Source organism: Centropristis striata, chromosome 4, assembly GCF_030273125.1.
Source record: "Centropristis striata isolate RG_2023a ecotype Rhode Island chromosome 4, C.striata_1.0, whole genome shotgun sequence".
NCBI classification, from domain to species: Eukaryota; Metazoa; Chordata; class Actinopteri; order Perciformes; family Serranidae; genus Centropristis; species Centropristis striata.
Genome location: NC_081520.1, coordinates 38772192 through 38780682, shown reverse-complemented (window position 1 = coordinate 38780682; position 8491 = coordinate 38772192). Strand labels below are relative to the sequence as shown.

General features: G+C 36.3%; 1 long non-coding RNA gene across 1 annotated transcript; it reads right to left on the bottom strand.

Moving 5' to 3' along the window:
* On the bottom strand, positions 1–2551 carry LOC131969535 (uncharacterized). Its single transcript, XR_009394126.1, has 3 exons — positions 2492–2551; positions 1308–1411; positions 1–128 (listed from the first exon to the last, which is right to left on the bottom strand). It is a non-coding gene; the product is annotated as an uncharacterized LOC131969535 (long non-coding RNA).
* Positions 2552–8491: the final 5940 nt, after the last annotated feature.

Here is an 8491-nt window from a genome sequence, read left to right as displayed (position 1 = left end):
ATAAAAGCCAGCTGGGCAGGGCGAGGGTACACTGCTGCCTTCGGCACAGTAGTGGCCTGTCGGACAAACACTTCCGGATACACTTGACATTGGAGTAGCAGTCTGAGATCCCTCTAGACAGTAGAAACCTGGGGAGAAACACTTCAATAAAAATGCTACACTTTTATATAAAGTAAGAACTTGCCAGTGGTGGAAGAAGTATTCAGATCCTTTACTTAAGTAAAAGTACTAATACAACACTGTGAAATGACTCCACTACAAGTAAAAGTCCTGCATTCAAAACTTACTGAAGTAAAAGTACAAAAGTATCAGCATCAAAATGTACTTCAAGTATCAAAAGTAAAAGTAGTTGTTATGCATAATGGACCCACTCAGATTGTTTTATATATTCTAAATATATTATTAAATTATTATTATTATTAGTGCATTTAAATAAGCAGCATTTTACTGCTGTCAAGGTAGGACTCAATTTATCTATTTAATATAATTTTATGTGGTTTAAGTTATGAACATTCATAATCATTTTACATTGATTATGTTTTTTATGTTAAATCTCAACCTGAAAAGTAACTTAAGCTGTCAGCTAAATGTAGTGGAGTAAAAAGTACAATATTTGCCCTCAAAATGTAGTGAAGTAGAAGTATAAAGTTACACATGTGGAAATACTCAAGTAAAGTAAACAACATGATCTCACAGAAATCCGTGAAATAGCCACGGATTCGCTTAACTCAAAATCCGTGGAATAGCCACGGAATCACTCAAATTTCCGTGAAACTGACACGGATTTCGCTACAATGCAAGTTAATGACAGTCATATCCCGTGGCTATTCCAACATACAAAGTGATTATGTACATTCACTGAGTGAATATTTAGAAAATAAAACATATATTTCTCGCTAGAAATGTGATCAAAATCCATTTTTATGCAGAAACTAAGTAAAAATATTGATTTTTCACTAAAAATGAGAGAACTGTCTGCCATGTTTTTTGTTCTGACCGCTGGGACCTTGAAAGTCACGTGACTTGGAACAAACCAATAGCCACGGGATATGACTGTCATTAACTTGCATTGTAGCGAAATCCGTGTCAGTTTCACGGAAATTTGAGCGATTCCGTGGCTATTCCACAGATTTTGAGTTAAGCGAAATCCGTGGCTATTTCACGGATTTCTGTGAGACCAGGTTGAAAGTAAAAGTACCTCAAAATTGCACTTAAGTACAGTACTTGAGCAAATGTACTTAGTTACATCCCACCACTGGAACTTGCTACCATTCTAACAAAACAAACTTCACAGTGTTGTTTCTGACCTGCCAGGCAGGGTCCAGAGGCTGCAGAGAGGCCCGTCTCTGAACAGTAGAAGCCAGGACTGCAGCTACGACACTGAGACTCATCCACGAGCCCGCTCTGCTCACTGTCAAAAGATGCATGCAAACTATAAAACATAGCAAAAGTCAAGTGATTTCATGCATCTGGATAATATTTGCTCAGTATTACATCACAGGGAGCACTCCATGTTGTTTCCTTGGACAATTTCTGAGGATGTTACATCTCCTGTGTCATCACACTGATATATTTTACACTCACAAAGCATTAAGTTGAACATGGGTCATTATCATTTTGCGTTAAATCGTTAACATTTAACATACAGTCATAAAGTAGTTATGAAGCTAAGGCTATCTCCCTTTCAACATTGTTAGCCAGAAAGTTAATTCTACAATCTTGGAAATCTGAAAGGGCTCCTACATTTGAAATGTGGTTGAGAGAGATGGGAAATGTATTACACTAGGAGAAAATCAGGTACATAATATCTACTAAAGAGGATGTCTTTTTTTAAAATATGGCAACCTTTTCTTGATTTAATGTCTAAAAACTGAATTAGTGTTATTCTGTTGCTGTGCCATTTATGTTATACCCACACAAAAAACATGTATTGTTCTGTGTAGCTCCACCAACTATCTCTAATTTGTATATATAATTTGTTTATATTTTTCTGTTATGAAAACAATAAAAATAAATACACAAAAACATACAGTCATGGAAAAAAATCTTAAACCACCCTTTTTCTTCAATTTCTTGTTCATTTTAATGCCTGGTACAAGTAACAGTACATTTGTTTGGACAGATATAATGATAACAACAAAAATAAATTAATAGAGTTTAATTTAAAAGCTGATATCTAGACATTTTCCATGGTTTAATTGATAATAACCAAAATCATAATCAAGAAAAAACATGGAAAATGGCTAGATATCAGCTGTACCAGGCATTAAAATGAACAATAAATTGAAGAAAACAAGTGTGGTCTAATCATTTTTTCCATGACTGTACATTAAATTACAACTTAGATAAATAGAGAACAATGTTCAACCACTGCTGCAATACTTAGTGTAGTTTTAGAGTTAAAATCCCATTATGCATATAAAAATTGTGGTTCGTGGTAATTATAGAAATGAGGATTATTAAGTTTATAGAGATATTGCAGGATATGCACCTGAATGTTCCTTTTGGGCATGGTTTCGGTACAGAAGTCCCTACAGAGCAGAAGAAGCCGGGAGGACATGGTGATCCAGTCAGGATGTCGAGTGGTGAAGGTTCACTGGCTCCTCCGACACAAACAAACCCTGCAGCACATGGCCCACTGGGGACTGTCCTCCCTTTGAATAAATATCATTCAAGCGAGGTTTTTTTATCACCCTGTTAACAGAGCAGCCATTTATCTCTAATTGCTTCTGAAATACATCACTAAATTTAAATTGCAGCTGGCTGCAAGATAGACATCTGTTATCCTGTTTTCCACAAACTCAAAAGTAGTTCTAGTTCTGGGCTGGTTCCTGTTCACAGTTTAAACTGGCAAACCTTCATTACATCACTGTATCATCTCTGGTTTGCTAACTTCAAGCACAACACTAAATTGTCACTTAACAATAGTTGTTCCTGGCTTCGCTAGCAAGTTTTGTCCTTAACCCATAAGAACCCAGACCCAGTAATCCTTAATGGAACATTATGGGGGATGGACCACAGACCAAGTGGACCACATAGAACACATTTATGATGTTTTAAAAAATACTACCCCTAAATGTCAAAGATCTGTGATGTGACATATATACGTTACATTGGGCTGTTATGGTATTTATGTTTGATATTTCTTATTTTTAAATGAATAAACTAGACACATTTTCTGCTTACAGAGACACAATTTTTCCTTTTTTTTAAGTAACAAAATAATAATAAATCAATTATACATATAACAAATAACCATTTGCCTTTTTGTTTTAATCTCCATAACATATATCAATATTGTGACCAGAATAGTGATGTTAGACAACAAATTCCATTTCAGATTTGTTTTTAAGTAACAAAATGATAATAAATCAATAATAAATAAATATAAATAAAACTGCCTCATTGGACGGCTTCTCAAAAACCTACTGTAGCTACAAAACACTGCAAAACACACTTATGTACTTAGGAAAACATACATGAACATTACTAGAACATTTAAAATGTTTGTGACACCTGTGTCACCGTGGGTTCTTATGGGTTAATGCTCCCTCGGGTTTATTTAGAACTTCTGTGGAGGACCGCGGTACAAGGAGACAGTTCATCTCTTTCAAGGACCACTGGTTTAATTCAATAAGAGCTGGTTCTTTAGCTCAGTAGTTCTCAACCTTTTTGAGTCGTGACCCCCAATTTAACATGCATGTTGTCCATGACCCCCACTCACTGAACACAATCTCACACACACAGTTCAGATCCCCCAATAAAAGAAACAAAATGACCATAAAATGATCAAAAAAGACACAAAATGACCAAAAAAAGACACAAAATGACAAAAAAAGACACAAAATGACCAAAAAACACACAAAATGACCAAAAAAAGACACAAATTGACCAAAAAAGACACAAAATTACCAAAAAAAGACACAAAATGACTAAAAAAAGACATAAAATGACCAAAAAAGACACAAAATGACTAAAAAAAGACACAAAATTACCAAAAAAAGGAAACAAAATTACCAAAAAAACACAAATTGACCAAAAAAGACACAAAATTACCAAAAAAAGACTCAAAATGACTAAAAAAAAGACACAAAATTACCAAAAAAGATACAAAATGACCAAAAAAAGACACAAATTGACCAAAAAGACACAAAATTACCAAAAAGAGCAAAAAGAGAGCTGACTTCCAAAATGATTTGGCGACCCCCAGAAATCATCTCGCGACCCCGATTGGGGTCCCGACCCCAAGGTTGAGAATAGCTGCTTTAGCTGTGAAAGGGTGAAGAACAGGTTCAAGATTGAGCATCAGCTCTGAACCAGCCCACAAACAGCCTCAGTGGAAAAGGGGTATGTGAGAAATAGATAACAAGTAAATAATTGTGTAGGCAAAGACAATGCACTGCACCTGTTCCTTGGCAGTACACCCCAGGGTCACACAGTGAGCACTGCCTCTCCTCAACCAGTCCTGATGTGTTTCCATAGCTTCCTGCTGGACACGGATGTTGAATTGTTGATGAGCGGGGGCAATAAAATCCTTTCTCACATGGAAGTGGAAGGGTCATTCCTGATGTACAGACACAATGCAGAATGAAAATTTACATTAAGTCATTTAGCAGACGCTTTTATCCAAAGCGACTTACAGGAAGAGTAAAAGCAAACAATCAAGGTATTTTTTTAACTAAACCCTTTTTTATTTTCTCTTAGGTTATCACGTTGACTGATATACTGTATGTTTTATGTGGGAATTATGTTTGATGTTTGTTTGTGTCTTGTTTAGTTTTGATGTGTTAAGGTTTTTGTTTATTATTGTGGTTTTATTTATTTATTTGGGTCGGTTTTGTGATTTTGTTGTTGTGTTTTTTGTTTTGTTTTTGTTTTTGTTTTTCCCTCTGTGTTTGTTCATTGGTGATTTGTGTTGTGTTTTGTCTAAATTAATAAAAATTAAAAAAAAAAAAAAAAAAAAAACAATCAAGGTATAGTGCAATAAGAGCTATTAGTGCATCAGTAAGTGCTAGTGACAATTCTTTGAGGAGTAGAATTATCATGTGGTCTAGGAGAGAAGATGCTCTCTGAAGAGATGGGTCTTCAGGAGTTTTTTAAAGGTAGAGAGGAATAAATTAACTTGAATGTCAATTACATTTATGTTCCCAGCTGCTTAATTTTCTGTCATCTAATAATTTGTCCGCCCACCAGCTTTACCTTGATCTTGGCAATAGAATCCAGCAGGGCATGTTTCACAGCTGCCCTGGCCTTGTCTGGGCTGGTAGCTGCCTGGGAGGCAGGAAGTCTGTCTGACACTGCCCTGGAGCAAGCATTAAATTGATTTTGTTAAGATTTTATCTGGAGAATCACATACATCATCAGGCATAATCGTGAAGCAAAGATACCAGTGGAGACTGAGGCAGGCAGGCACAACACAGGAAGAGGACTGAGAAAGTCAAGAAAAACAGGAAGACAACATCAATTCACTTATAAAAACATACTTACTAAAAACACTATTGTTTACTGCAGCGTACTCTTAACTTTAACACTTATCTGCTCTACTCTACTGCCCTTTACTTTTTAACTACACAATGTTTGACTTGTGCTTTTTATTATTTTATCTCTTTTTTTATCCTGCTGTATCTTATTTTATCCTATTTATATTTTTATTTCTATTTCCCTGTTTTAATTGACTGTTTTTACTGTTTTCAATTGTGTCTTGCTGTTTTTAATGTGTATGTAAAGCACTTTGAATTACCCTGTGTTGAATTGTGCTATACAAATAAACTTGCCTTGCCAATATTATGCAGTAATGCACTTGTCATGACAGAATAAAAATCACAGCTGAGGAGGAAGACTCATGCAGGGACATCACATACAATATTCAGCAATGTTGACAGACATTAGCTTGAAGACTAATACTGGATGGCTGACCTTCTCACAAAAATGTCCCACTGAGCAGACATGTTGTTGCGGTCTCTCAGAGCGCTGTCCCTGCGGACAGTAGTAGCCTTCTGCACACTGCCCACTCGGCTCAGCAGCTCCTCTCTGGTGGCAGTAGTGACCTGGAGGACACTGCTGGCAAGCCTCCACTGTAGACCCACCGAGGGAATCTGATGGATAACACACAATGCACGTATCAGTTGGAAATTAGATCATAAATTAATATACTTAAAAAAAGTCAGAAATTGCTTGGTGTTTTGTGTAAATATTTGCTCAGTATTACATCACAGGGAGCACTCCATGTTGTTTCCTTGGACAATTTCTGAGGATGTTACACCTCCTGTGTCATCACACTGTTATATTTTACACTGACAAAGCATTAAGTTGAACATGGGTCATTATCATTTTGCGTTAAATCATTAACATTTAACATACAGTCATGGAAAAAAAATCTTAAACCACCCTTTTTCTTCAATTTCTTGTTCATTTTAATGCCTGGTACAAGTAACAGTACATTTGTTTGGACAGATATATTGATAACAACAAAAATAACATTTAACATACAGTCATGGAAAAAAATCTTAAACCACCCTTTTTCTTTCCTTTTCTTTTTTCACCCAATTTCTTGTTCATTTTAATGCCTGGTACAAGTAACAGTACATTCCACCGAGGGAATCTGATGGATAACACACAATGCACGTATCAACTGGAAATTAGATCATAAATTAATATACTTAAAAAAGTCATAAATTGCTTGGTGTTTTGTGTAAACAGCGCTTGCTGACTGGCAAACAGATTTGACGTAATGAAAGCATTAAAATAGATAACAATGTTAATTTGATGCAAAATACATACCTATTCCCTCATCAGTTTCTGATTCATAACCGTACAAAGGAGCTACAGCATATTTTAATGGGATTCCAGTTGTCCGCCGCGAGACAGGAATACAATTACACGATTAAACCACTTTGTGACTGAAATTATTCATTGCTGCCCAAGGGAGGGAAAAAATGCTTCATTGGAAGTTTTCATATTCCACTGCATCACTGAACTGCAGCGATGTACACCAGTTCATGTAAGGACATTAGCAGCAGAAACTGACAATGTGTGCAACAGAGAGGATTAGGTGTTGTGTTTCTCAGTTCAGGACTATGTCTCATTTCTTTTTCATCATTAATTCATGACAAAAAAGGGGCAGGGGATTACTGAAGTGTCATGAATTGTCTTCTATTTTCAAAGGCAGAGAAAATACATTTAGCACACAGTCATCTTTTGATATTTAAATTCATGAGATGATTAGATGAATTACAGCTACTTTACAAAAGAGAAATATCTCACTTTTTATGGTTCCAACAGGGCAGGGTAGAGGAAGAGGAGTTCCAGGGGGGCAGTAGTGTCCTGTGGGGCAGGAGGTGGCATGGGGGTTTAAAGAGCCTCTGGGGCAGTGATATCCTGCAGCACAGGGCCCAGCCGGAGCATCTAGACCAGTCTGGTTACAGAAAGAGCCGGCCTCACAAGGCAGGGGGTAGGCAGAGCCCAAAGGACAATAGAAACCTGAAAAATAGAGGAGGGATGGAGAATTGAGGATCATTTTAGGATTGAGTGCTTATCTGAACATGCTCTAGGGCTGCTCGCTCTTAAGTCAATAAGTAATAAGTTGTTTTGGCCTTAGTTGGCTAGTCAGATTCAGCAACAGTTACTTCCCCCTCGCCATCAGACTGCTTAACACCAAATAACCCTGCCTGTAAAGTGAAACTAATCATCTGTGCAATAATTCAGACACTGCTGCTAACTTTGAGGGTGCAATAATTCATGTACATATTGGACACCTTTATTTTTATTTTTATACAAGTTTTTATATATATTTATATAGATATATTTATTGTGACAGTCCACAGTATGTATTTATTAACAGGTTCTGCTCACCAGTTATGTGTTATGTGTACTGCGGAAGCCAAGCAACGATATTTCGTTGCCAGATTCACTGTTGTGTTTTTTGTGCAATGACAATAAAGAAAGTCTAAGTCTAAGTCTAGTCTAGTCGATTACTTGTTTTTTGGCATTTTTCATCATGAATTTGCAAAAAACCCTACAAGATTCAAAGTGATGCTTTTGCATGATTATTGGAGGAGAAACTCTTTCACAGATCTTTTGATTAAATCAACTAATTAGTTGACAAATCATAAACAAATCAGTAAGTAATCGAGTAAGAATTTCTTTAGTGGCTCCGGAGTCACATGTGGCTCTTCAGGCCATCTGCAGCGGCTCCCTGTGGCTGCAACCAAAAAATTATACCAAATAAAATGTATTTTCTATTTCTTTACATTTTAATTTTCACTGATTGCTGGTGTAGGCCGAAAGCAATTTGTATTCTTCAATTATAAAAAGGTGATGCTTCTATACGGCATTACATTTTATGTTACTTTTACTTTTTAGTCAACTAAAAAGTTCATAGCTTAAGAAAGTCTGTTAACCTCTAAATTTTGCCAACATCCAGTCTAGTTTTGGTTTCCCTTCGATATTTCTTTGTTGTCCAGCCTCTCATTTGCACTTGGGTCCTGGCTGC